The 13,257-nt window shown below is 40.9% G+C and overlaps 1 protein-coding gene across 1 annotated transcript in view; it reads left to right on the forward strand.

Annotated features, from left to right (window-relative positions):
• KIF6 (kinesin family member 6) overlaps nt 1-13,257 on the forward strand; it is a 274,702-nt gene that overhangs the window by 140,932 nt on the left and 120,513 nt on the right. The gene's annotated exons all lie outside the window — the stretch shown is intronic.

The raw sequence follows: 13,257 nt of genomic DNA on the forward strand, positions 1-13,257 counted from the left end.
CCTCACTGAGCCTGAGTTGCCATGTTTTTGGGGTTTTTGAGCTCCTCACTCAGCTCGAGTTGCTATGTTTTTGGTTTTTTGAGCTCCTCACTGAGCCTGAGTTGCCATGTTTTGGGGTTTTTGAACTCCTCACTGAGCTTACGTTGCTATGTTTTTGTTTTTTTGAGCTCCTCACTGAGCTTAAGTTGCTATGTGTTGGGGTTTTTGAGCTCCTCACTGAGCCTGAGTTGCTATGATTTTGTTTTTTTGAACTCCTCTCTGAGCCTGAGTTGCTATGATTTTTTTTTTTGCTCAGCCTTGTTTTTAGATTTTCCAGATTCATGTAGCCTTCAATGTACGTAATAAAGATTGATTTTAACGAGAGTGGTTTTGGACAGCTAAGTGATTTCCATTTATTGTGAAATCCATATTCAGTTGTCGTCTCTCACTTTCCTTAAGCTCTTAAATTTTGTTAAAAATCTTCCTACCACCAAAACCTTGCTAATTCAAAATGAAACTAAACTCCTGACTCACCAGAGAGTTTGTGTAGTGTATCCGATCCTAAAAACACTTAGTGGAGCCAGCTTTTTTTTTTGTTCCGTCTGTTTTTATTTTATTAAAATAATGAAAAGCCCTGCTTGTTCAACTCTCAAGCTAACAAAAAGCTCATATTGTTCTCTTTAAAAATAGTAGTGATCTGAGGCATGCTCTTAATGTGACCAGTATATGTATTCCAAATCATCACCTGGAATCATTCCGCGCTCCTAAAACCTCCCTGTGACTCACTACATCCCTTAACCCTGGCATGGCTAAAAGAGCATCAATGCATTGGATCACTCGACCCTTTGGCACTTCGAGGGTTAGCTATTTGGGGTGCTGTGTAGGAAACTGCCAGGAATTTTTAAAGGCGCACAGACACAGATGAGTTTACCTAACCAAGATGTTTTCCATAAAGCTTACAATGTCAGGAATGCTGTCAGTCTCGTAAACCGCGATGATCAACATATTTCTAAGGAGGGCAGACTATCAGAACAGCCACAGAAATATTTTTATGGCAAGTCACACGTGCTATTTGTCATAAAGGAATTCTGGAAAAAAAAGGGCAGAAATGTTTTTTTTTTTTTTACTAGATTACAGAATTGGGCGAAAACACGTTTTGTCATTGCGCAATTTTTCAAGGCCATTATCATTAGACTATTTCTGAAAATGACAAGAGGAAAAATATTCTGCTCTCTATGTCTGTTATTTCACGTTCCATTTCTTTATAGTTACATTGGAACATTGTGTGCTATATGTTCATTATTACTTGTTACTTTTATTTATAATTACATTGGAATGTTCTGTGCTATATGTCAGTTATTTCATATTACATTTATCTATATGTCAGTACACTGACAGACTCTTATTTTTGGCTTAGCGAGTGGTATTCCAGGATGGGGTTGGTGGGGTTAGCCTGGGTTAGCCTGTTTAGTTTGTTACCATTGTAGAACACAGCACTCCCAGAATAGATGAAGTCCGGAGGTTCCTTATAGAATGGAAACCTTTGGGGGGTTTTTGTGGTGAAGTCCGAATCACCCAGAGTTCCTTTCTCTGCAGTATTTCCTGATATATAAGTTTAGTTTAGTAACAATGTGTGTCACCTTGTTCTCTCATTCGTTTCTCTTACTGTATATCTGCCTGGGGTATTTCTAAGGGATGGGTGAGTGTGCCTTTTCCAGGGATTCAGCATTTCTCCTGCTTGTGTGTTTGTCTAATGCAGATATTTGTGTTTTTTTGTTACCTTTTAACTTTGGCCTTTATCACAGCCACAGGTCACTGTGCAGCTTGTTCCCCAACGTGCCGTTTCAGAACATTTGTTGTTATACTATAAGTGCTGTATTTGCACATGTATTTTACCAACTGTGATTTTATCTTTTCATTTAATTTTTCTGAATTATTATTCACATTTTAAGCAACATTTTTTTTGTCGTTTTATTTTTCCCCATTAATATACTTTATGAGTTTTTCAACACATTGTGCAATCATTTTATATCATTTTATTACATTTGCTTTTTTCCCTCTGCTGTTGTGCACTTTCTGATTATTGGATTTTGGTATTTTGTGGGTTTAAAAATACAATAGGTATGATAAATTAATTGCATTTCGTATTTTCCAGAACCAATGAGGTTCCTTTAAAGGGAGACATTAGTCACCAAAACACTACAGTTGATATAATGGTCCTGGGGAACATAGCCTGTCCATGCAGGTGAGCAGTGTAAACGCTACCTTTTCTGAGAAACTGCAGTGATTTAATTGCTGCCTAATGCCACATCTTGTGACTGTCACTCAGACAGCCAATAGAGAGACTTCCAGGGCTCAGTCCTGCAAAGATTGCAGAACCAATGTTTAGCATCTCAACATTCTACGTGGAGAAAAAAGTAAATGCATCTCTATGAGCATATGCTGATTTGCACAATGTGGTGATTTGCTGTGCATGCATATTAGACTTCTAATATGGGGATGCATTGGATTGACTGAGATCATCGAGACTAATGATCTCAGCCAGGCAGACTGCACTGCGTGGACTAAAAGGTAAGTGAACCTGCTTATTTTTATTTCTTTATTTTTGTTGTGCGTGACATAACTAATAACAGATACTCTTGCTGTGCCACAGCAGCATAAGCAAGCATGGTGAAGACAGTAAGTATCATGGCAGCAGAGACAAAACAGCACATTTTTTATATGCAGACTCAGGCTAGGTTTCTTTGAGGTGAACAAGCTAGGAGTTAATGAGTAAACTATGAGAGAATTTTTAGGCTAATCAACATGAAGAAAACACTAAGCTGGTATACAACCCCAGGGAGGTCCAGGGACATAACATTTTGGCTATTTTAGTTTAGCAAGAGGGCTTCAGACTTAGGAGCACTAAAGAAATAGATATAAAATAAAATAAAGATGGGATGGCTTCTAGAGAGATATCTATGCTGTGTATAAACATGCTAGAGTCTCAGCCAACTCCTGTCATGGTTATGTTACGGTGCAAACCGATGGTGCCAGTCTCTTCTATTCCCTGCGTCCTCCCCACTCAGTACAGGTATGTGTAGGCCTGGAGTATTTGCGGTCCCGCGGCCCCGCCCATCCGGCGATACACGAGAGAGGACTCCGGATCAGGCTAGTAGTGCTGAGGATGAGGGGGCCAGGTGCTCCGCATTCGGGGCGAACAGTGACTCCTGCATGGGTGTATTAGATGGAGTGCAGCTTGGGTGATTACTTTATTGCTGAAGAACTGGCTGAGATGCCCGGCATTCCAGTGTTTGCCAGAGGGCAGCTGATGTCCAGCCTTGTCTGGACATCAGCTTGTGCAACATGCGGATGGAGGGGACTCGTGGCATACGCCATGATTGTGGAGTCGCTGGGCTGTTCGTTGAGGGGTAGAGCTGTGTCCTTTTCCTCTTTCAGATTCGGGTAGCTTGCCTGAGTGGGACCGTGATCACCCCCAACGGTCCAAGGAGGGGGCAGGGTAACGGGGTCCTTGCCTCATGGGAGTAGTCGATGTGCCACTCCAGTGTGGGGGATCAGCCACCTCCCCTGCCCGATGCCCACAAGGCCGCGTGCCTCTGTTAGTATGACAATTGGGCTCCCAGTGAGTCACCAACCTCGGCAACATGTCTCAGCCAAGTCAGGAGTCTGATGAGCTGCCAGTTGCTGCCCAGGTCATGCTCTATGGGGCTGTGAAATGCTTTTTATTCCTTAGATTGTTAAGGAGCTTGAGTGAAACACTTCTCTCCTCCATGACAGTCAGGCCCCACCTCCCAGTATACCTGCTTTTTAACTACACACAGGGGTGGGGCACCTTCTAAATATTTAGTATGACATTAAGAATGATGCATGAAACATGTTTGTGTTCCTTTAATATCTAAATCCGTGTAGTCTTGGAAGGGCTTTAATGAAATATCTGCTTTTTTCATACAGGTGTAAATGTATTTTCTTGACTCAGCAGATTGTATTGGAAGAAAGAAGCTGCCAGGGGACATAATGTAGAATGAGATTTGTTTGGTCTTCTATCCCCAGGCCCCAAAGCAGCATCGATAAACCTATTAAACGTGTATAGTTCAGGTTGTGACACATAGCATATGGTACAGGAGGCCTCACATCTTCCCCACCTCATTTTTCTTTACTTTGGTTCGTTAATGAGATAGTGCATGTGCTCGTCCTGAGCGGATTTTGGCTTCCGCTATGTCTACACGTATGTGAAGTCTGTCTCTTCCAAAATAAACAGGTGCAGTGCGTTGTACTGGATGTCTACAAGCATTACCTCACTGCTCACTGATTTCCACTTCCATTGATGTTTTTAAGTCAAGGACAGCAGTTTTGTTTTTTGCTGTAAGTCAGTAATTTTTCTGAAAACAGTATATTTCTTTTAACAAATGACTAAGTCTCTCGAGCAGACTCCACTTTTACAGAGCGTGTCCCCCAGTATAACGGCATTGTGTATGTGATTGAGTAAGCAGATGCTTTATGTGTATACCTCTCCCCGTGGCATTAAATACTGCCCCCAAAAGTTACCTGGTGACGTTTAGGACACTCATTGGTGTGAAAACACAAATAAGATATAGTTCTATTATACCATATACCTCCTGGGTTAAATATCTTTCAATGTTTGTTTATTTTCTATCAAAGTAATATATAAATTGCTTAGTTTCTGGCCAATCTTAGTCTGACTGAGTCAATATTTATAGCAGAATTCATAACCAGTCCTGTTATTCTTACTGAAATGTGTGGAACTATGGGTGAATTGCTGTGAATTCAAAGTGAATTAATAATTTTAGGTGAAAATGAAAGAACTGGAAACACTGTTGACTTTGAAAATTTGGTAATTGTATCATAACATTTGAAACGTACTTTAACAGGGTGATTTACTAAACATCACATTTTGTCCGGGTGAAAAGATTTTGTAAAAACGACCACATTTTGACATAAGAGACAATTCTCATATTTACTAAAGTCAAATACAGTAGGAATTCAGTTGGGCCAACCGGATTTGTAGCTGTCACCCAGATGCATTTGGTGTTCAAATTAAAGTTTATTAATTTAAATTTACAAATGATTGTTTCCTTATTTTTTGAATGATAATTATTTACCCACCAGTGTCCAATATTAACCCCTAAATAACATTTAAAGGGGTAAGTTATCAGGTTTTTAGCTTTGCCCTAGCCAAATTTGGTGTGGGATCTTATCACCTAAACTGTTTTCAATGGATTCTTTTGTTATTTTCAAATTTGTAGTTTTTCGGGGTAACCACGGAGGGTATCAGCTGATCTGTCTTTCCACTGTTGATTAAACGCCTCTATCATCACACTTAGTTGTGGTAATATTATTGTCCACACCCTACTCACAATTAGCGGTATTGCCACTCCCTACCTTCTCTGAATTGCAAGGGGTCCACAATCCCCTAGCCCAATCCATTAAAAAAAAACAAAAAAAAACAAAAAAACATCAAGTTAGCACTGGCTAAACCTACCAATCAGAAAATTTCAACAAGTGCAGGACAGCCTTCATATAAATGACCCTTGCACAGCCGAGGGTTTACAATTTTTTTTTTAAATCTGGGGCCAGATTTGAAGCAGTTGGGTCTGGATTTTAGCCATCAGTTGATTGGAATCCAGACCTAATTCAGGCACATTAAGCGCCTGAATTGCAAAATCCAAACATTGCTGAACTGCCGTCTGAATGACCCTGTTTGTATTTAGTGAATAATAACCATGTTTGTAATTAGTAAATAATAACCCTGTTTGGATTTAGTGAATAATAACCCTGTTTGTATTTAGTAAATAATAACCCTGTTTGGATTTAGTGAATAATAGCCTTGTTTGGATTTAGTGAATAAATAGCCCTCTTTGTATTTAGTAAATAATAACCCTGTTTGTATTTAGTAAATAATACCCTGTTTGGATTTAGTGAATAATAACCTTGTTTGGATTTAGTGAATAATAGCCCTGTTTGTATTTAGTAAATAATAACCCTGTTTGGATTCAGTGAATAATAACCCTGTTTGGATTTAGTGAATAATAACCTTGTTTGGATTCAGTGAATAATAAACCTGTTTGGATTTAGTGAATAATAACCTTGTTTGGATTCAGTGAATAATAAACCTGTTGGTAATTGGTGAATAATAGCCCTGTTTGGATTTAGTGAATAATAACACTCTTGGTAATTGGTGAATGTAAGGAAACCAAGTATATTTAAACCTCCTTCGGTAGTTTCCTCCTGAACCACCAGAGCCTCAGTGAATATAGCTCTCCGTTCGGTATCCCCACAAATAATATGTCCCCTGATAGCCCTGATCTGGGTGACCAACATATTCAAATTTCACCCAGATCGGTTCAGGGGTTCCCAAAAAGTGTGTAAGTCCTTTGTGACCGGCTAACTGTGGGCTGGCTGCCCAAAACAGTTTCAGGAGTTTGGGTGGTTTTGCCGGTCTATTCAGAAAAAGGGAAAAAAACTAACAATTACACAAGTGGATTCCCCTGGCTCTTAGCAGCGATTGTTCCCCTCATTCGTTAGCACAAAAGTACCGAATGGCACTCTTCTAGCTATTCGGTACATATAGATCCAGCGTTCGTTTGTTTGAGACCAGTGTTCGGGAAGTTGAGTGTCCGATTTTAGTTCCAGACACTCGACGACCAAGTCCCCACTGCCTTTGTTCGTCTGAAAAAAGATGGCCGCGGTTTTCTCAGCCACGTGGCGTGTAGTACGAACACTGGCCGCACAGATAGAGGGTTCAATTGAAGCGGCTTTGAAGTTTAATGAGCCAGGGTGGTCTTTGTTCGGTAGTTACATCTACCGAATAAATAGGGAAGAAATATTGAAATAAAAGAGGGATTTCTTCACAGTGAATAATAACCCTGTTTGGATTTAGTGAATAATAACCCTGTTTGGATTTAGTGAATAATAACCTTGTTTGTATTTAGTAAATAATAACCCTGTTTGGATTATTATTATTATTATTATTATTATTATTGCCATTTATATAGCGCCAAAAGATTCCGTAGCTCTCTACAATATTTTGAGAGGGGGGGGATGTAACAATAAATAAGACAATCACAAGAAAACTTACAGGAACAGTAGGTTGAAGAGGACCCTGCTCAAACGAGCTTACAGACTATAGGAGGTGGGGTATTAGAAACATTAGGACAGGAAATATCAAGTAGGAGTGAAGCAGAGCTGGAGGAGAGAGCAAAGCACTATCCCATAGGAGAGAGCAAGAGACAGGTATGTAAGGTAGAGATTACTCTTGGAGGCTATACGCTTTCCTGAAGAGATGGGTTTTAAGGCCCTTCTTAAATGATTGAAGACTAGGGGAGAGTCTGATGGCAGTAGGCAAGCTATTCCATAGGAGAGGAGCCACCCGTGAGAGTGTATAATAACCTTGTTTGGGTTGAGTGAATAATAAACCTGTTGATAATTGGTGAATAATAACCCTGTTTGGATTTAGTGAATAATAACCCTGTTTGGATTTAGTGAATAATAACCCTGTTTGGATTTAGTGAATAATAACCCTGTTTGGATTGAGTGAATTATAACCTTGTTTGGGTTGAGTGAATAATAAACCTGTTGGTAATTGGTGAATAATAACCCTGTTTGGATTGAGTGAATAATAACCCTGTTTGGATTGAGTGAATAATAACCCTGTTTGGATTTAGTGAACCTGTAATAGATACAGAGCATTCCACAGAAACACCTAGCAATTCAAATGTCCTTCAGGACCTCAGGAATAATCTAACCTTCTGTTATAGCTTCAAATTGCCCTCTAATATACAGAATGCAAATAAAGAAATGTGATCAACAACTTTCTTTAATTGATGTCTTCCCCCATTGATTTAAGAAAAAAACTAAATATTTAATGTTTCAAAAGCTAGACGAGTGAGTGAGACCTTCCTCTGAATAGCTGATTTTTGGGCGTAGAGATTATTTTGACTTTGAATGGTCCAATTTTGTGTTTCCCGATTGGCTGAACATCTATAAATTCCTGCCTAGTAAACAGCAGGCTATTTGTACATACAAATTATACAGCAAAACATTCCAGGCCTCCCGAAACCAGAGTCTAAAAATACAGCACTCTGTCTAAATGCAGATTTAACTTCATAATAAGATGATGTAAAATGTGTCCAACAGCTGGAATTCATTCCTTTGAGTGTATATTAATTGAACAGTAACGTTAAATAGTAATTATTTGCTAGTCATCCTTTTTTAACAACTACTATAGAATATCTAAAGGAACAAGTGACATTACCACTACAGTGCCCACCTTTTGTTGACAGTTTGTGTCACTTCGAGGGCATACAATTCCAGGTTGCTGTGGAGTCCCGGGACATGCAAGTTTGAACATTTATTACAATGATTTACAATGATTTGGTCTTTTGTGTTTCAGGATCAGATCAATATGATTAAAAGGAAATTACTAGCTAGTTAGATTAAAATATATACATGGGTAGTTCTAAAGGATATTACACACGGCGTCTTGCACTCGCAATTTCTGAGATTTCCGCAGCTCAGGAAATGAACTGCACCTGTGTGGTACATTAAACGGGAGCAGTCTTCTTTACAATATGCAAAGACCCTAGGGACAGGTGACAGAGCCACTTTAAGTACATCTGTGATTTAATTCTTATAGAGGTCTCGATACCGAATCATTTTGGAAACTCTTACTGTTACTAAAACAACAAAGACTTTAAAACAGTCAATTTTCCATTGGTCTTCTAGTGTCACAGGGCTACTGCTTAGAACTGACGTGCCCCCCCCCCCCCCCGAAAATGGAAATTTTGATAAGATCAAAAAGCTATTTTTGGGGAGGGTCGTTGTAACGGAACTCCACGTACTCCGACCAAGTACCTTCCGTTGATGGACGCTTCCTAGCTTGCGCCGAGGACCACAAGCACCGCACTGGACACCACAATCGCAGCAGACTCCACAACCGCCGTAGCTTAACTGGAATCTTCTGTCTGACGCCATCTTCTGTTCTGTCAGCTTCTGTTCTCCAGGACCGTGTGGGAAAGACCTCTCCTCCAGGAGAGCGTATCAGGAACAAGCGTTTAAAAGAGCTAAGTGATTAAAGCTCAGGGGAGTATGCAGAGCATAGCAATCCCCAGTGTGAATATAGCTGTCCCCTCCAATCACGAGACAAGACTACATGTTGAGAGTCAAGATTAATTGTTTACTTGGCACCAAAGGGCCTTCTTTTATGGAGGTCTTACAGGTCATACAGGACCGCCCACAGTGTTTTGCAGAACAACCAATAAACACGTAGTATACCGTACAAGCACTCCCATCAATAACACACAAATCCTCCCCTCTGCCTGTGATATAATTACTGAACACAATGGATTAAAGTAATTATCACAGGCAGGAAAAATATACTTTCTACACATACACTGTAACTTTAAAAATATACATTCAATCTTCATAAAATTCCATCCAGGGGTTAAAGTTAGGTGGAAGTCCTTTATGACCAACCAGAAGCACATTTTCGGCCGTTCGTGCATTTAGCTTAGTATAGCAGTGAGTTCAAACTGCCGAACGGGACTTAGTCTCTGTAGCTGAAAACTAAGTGTAGGAGAAGGTAAGGGTTAGCGGTGTTCGTTGAAATGTGTAGCCGATTTCAGTTCCATGGATTTGGCTACACATACCGCTGACCTCGTTCGTGTTCGTTTGTCGAATGGCGGCCACTTCGACTACTTCGGCACTTCAGCTGCATCCGAAGTGCCAATTTAAAGCTGCAGAACTGCTCCAATACAATTTAAAGGGGCAGCAAGAGTCTTTTAAAATCCAATCTGCTAAAATAGTCTTTAACAGGCAATATCTTCCAGGGGCCATTGTTCACCAAAGTCACAATGTGCCCACAGATGGTTCTTAAAGGGCCATACACAGTCCATTAAAAATCTATAACCCCAAATGCCGGTTTAAAAGGGTGCAATCTGCCAGGGGCCATAGTCGCAGGGGAGGAGGCTGGCAAGCAAGCCTCTCCAGGACCAAGTGGCGAAGGGCACTTCGTCACAGTCGTATTTTAGGTTTGGGAATTCTGCTAATTTAAAACTATGTTAATTGTCCTAATAATAATGGTAATTCAAAAGCTATCCATGTTTGCCCAGTATCCTCAATGAAGGCTCTTCAACCAATGTACAGATATAGCAAATTATTCGCCCAGGCTCTCTCCAGAGAATCTAGAGCCCAACTACTTCTGAGGACTCCCAGCTCATCCCTTTCATTATATCATCTGATCTACCATCTTCAGCTAACACAAAGTGATTGTCATAGAACCCCATTCCACCATGGACTGAAAAGGTCTATTTTCACTATGAAAAGGGGGCATGGAGACCTCCTAAATGCTTATTCTGCCTCCCAGCTGAAATTGGGGACCTCTGGGGATTGCCTGGACCCATCTTATGCATTCAGCGCCTGTCCGGGAGACACCCTGAAATGCTCTGGAATTGTTTGCCAGATTGAACCTGTGCCAGCATGGGCGTGGGCGCTCCAGTAAAGGAACATATAACATGGGACATATAACATGTGTGGGTGTTGGCCTTCCCGGGGCCCAGGAACCCCTTTTTGTAAGACCGGGGAAAAACAGCCGCCTGCCTGGAACTCTAAGTCAGAGAATAGCCACGACCTGGCTTGGGCATGGATTCTCTGATTCAGTGTGCTATTTGGACAGTATTGGTGCTCAGATGAGAGCTGTCCAAAATACATATTGTGTGGGGTTGCTGTCCAGGAAAAGTTTTTTGGGGGGGACATTTTGTACATTTTGGGCTATATGTTTGCTCTGTCCTGCTTTCATAGGACAGATTCTCATAGAGACTGTAGTTGTTATTGTTGTTATTTTATATAGCTCCATCAAATTCCGCAGTGATTTACAATGGTCACACAGAGCATCTAAGAACATTCCCAGCTAGGTGCCACAGTGATCAGATGATGTCACCAGACACCACCATTGGCATCCCATAATGTCATTACATATTTGAGATTGACTTACGGTTTATTATAGAAAGTTCCCCCCCAACTGCCACTGTACACGATGTGGTCCAAGGGCCCCTGGGTGGTGTCTGCTGGATTTGTCAGACCTTGAAACATGACGATAGTGTCTGAAGCATAGTTAGTGCTCTAAATACATATTAAAAGGTTTATATCCATGATTTTTTTTACTGGAGAAATTATTTGTCAATGTTTCTTTATGTTGTGGATGAGGTTAAGTCATTAAAGCAAGTACACCAGGTCTGAAATGCAATCGGAAAATGATTTGGGATTTCAAACAATGTAAAACCAATCTGTATTTAAACTAATCCCTTCTCTGCGTTGAAATCTTCCCTTAAAAGCACACGCCTTACTGTGGCTTATGGCACAACCATTGAGGGTTTAACGATTGCCAAGATATTGTCACATGAGCCACATGCTGTGAGTTGGAATCTCATCCCAGTGCTCTCAATGTAAGCCCACTCTGTCTGGGGAACCTGCTGCATTAGACAAACTGGTCCTAAAGCCAACTGTTCTCATCTAACTCGTACATCATGAAACCAGTTCATCTACCATATTAAAAAGCTATATGAGTGGCCCATTCATAGGACAATCATCTTAAATATCACATAATCTGTGTGTTGCCCACAGGGAACCATAAAGGGTGTCCTACTTACCATTCCTACACCCCAAATACCACAGCTATTGACAATAACTGAAAAACACAACAAGAATGAGGATAGCTGTTACTGACCTCCACCTTGCAGGTTTCCCTCATTCTCACTAGCCAAATACCTGCACATAGATCACCCCTCTCTAACTGCAGTAACAATGCCCCTCTCTCTATACCTGCAACAACATTACCCCTCTATACCCAAACATACAGTACACAGTAACAAAACCCTTCTGTACCCACACATACAGAACCCAGTAACATTACCCCTCTGTACCCAAACATACAGAACCCAGTAACATTACCCCTCTACACCCACACATACAAAACCCAGCAACATTACCCCTCTATACCCACACATACAGCACCCAGTAACATTACCCCTCTACACCCAAGCATATATCACCCAGTAACATAACCCCTCTATACCCACATATACAGAACCCAGTAACATTCCCCTCTATACCCACACATACAGAACCCAGCAACATTACCCCTCTATAACCACACATACAGAACCCAGTAACATTACCCCTCTATACCCACACATACAGAACCCAGTAACATTACCCCTCTATACCCACACATACAGAACCCAGTAACATTACCCAGTAACATTACCCCTCTGTACCCACACATACAACACCCAGTAACCCCTCTATACCCACACATACAGCACCCCGTAACAGTACCCGTTATTACCCAGACATACAGCACCCAGTAACCCCTCTATACCCACACATACAGCACCCCGTAACAGTACCCGTCATTACCCAGAAATACAGCACCCAGTAACCCCTCTATACCCACACATACAGAACCCAGCTACGTTACCCCTAGCATTTAGTAATTGTAAGCCTTGCAATCAACGCAGAGAACATTGTAGATTAATGAGCCCATTACAGAATGCAACCCCTGTAGCTGTGTTTATGCAGATTGTGCACGGATGTGGTGGGGCACGTGTATGACAGCCAGACACGAGCAGGTTCTGATCTCGGCCCAACGTTCAATATAACAATTCCATGCCGTGTCTGGGCTCTTGCAACGTGATAAACTTTACAGCCCCTCTATGCAAACGTAGCTATGCGGTGTGTGATTGCCATCCTGTTTGGGAAATGTGTGATCCCTGGCTGCTTTCTATTTATTTAGGTGTGGTGGCTTAGCTGGGCGGCTCTGCTTAGATCTTTTGTGGGTTTGATTTTTCCTTGTATTCAATTCTTTGGCTCCTGCCAAACCTGCCATGCTCGAGCTTGGCTCAGTGCACCCCCATCAACCCAGTTATTAAAATCTGCTCTTACTTCCTTTTCTCATTTTCTTGGCATTTATGATTTTTTTTTTGCTTTCCTAGTTAATGACGAGTTTAAATAATTTGCACGTTCGTTTGCAGATAGTCTAGTTTGTTAACCCCTTAAAGGTACACTTACTTCAGTCTGATCCTAATAATAATTAAATTCATCATAATCGTTAAGGTACAGTTTATTGCGTTGGGTTCGCTGTATTCATGACATTTTGTAGATGGAACAATTTTTTAAAACTTCTAATTGACTTTAATTAGGAAATCAGGACTTGTGTCCCTGTGTTCAGGCACACTAATAGTGACTTCAAGCGGTGTTTAATTT

The sequence above is a fragment of the Pelobates fuscus genome, chromosome 2, assembly GCF_036172605.1.
Source record: "Pelobates fuscus isolate aPelFus1 chromosome 2, aPelFus1.pri, whole genome shotgun sequence".
Taxonomy (NCBI): Eukaryota; Metazoa; Chordata; class Amphibia; order Anura; family Pelobatidae; genus Pelobates; species Pelobates fuscus.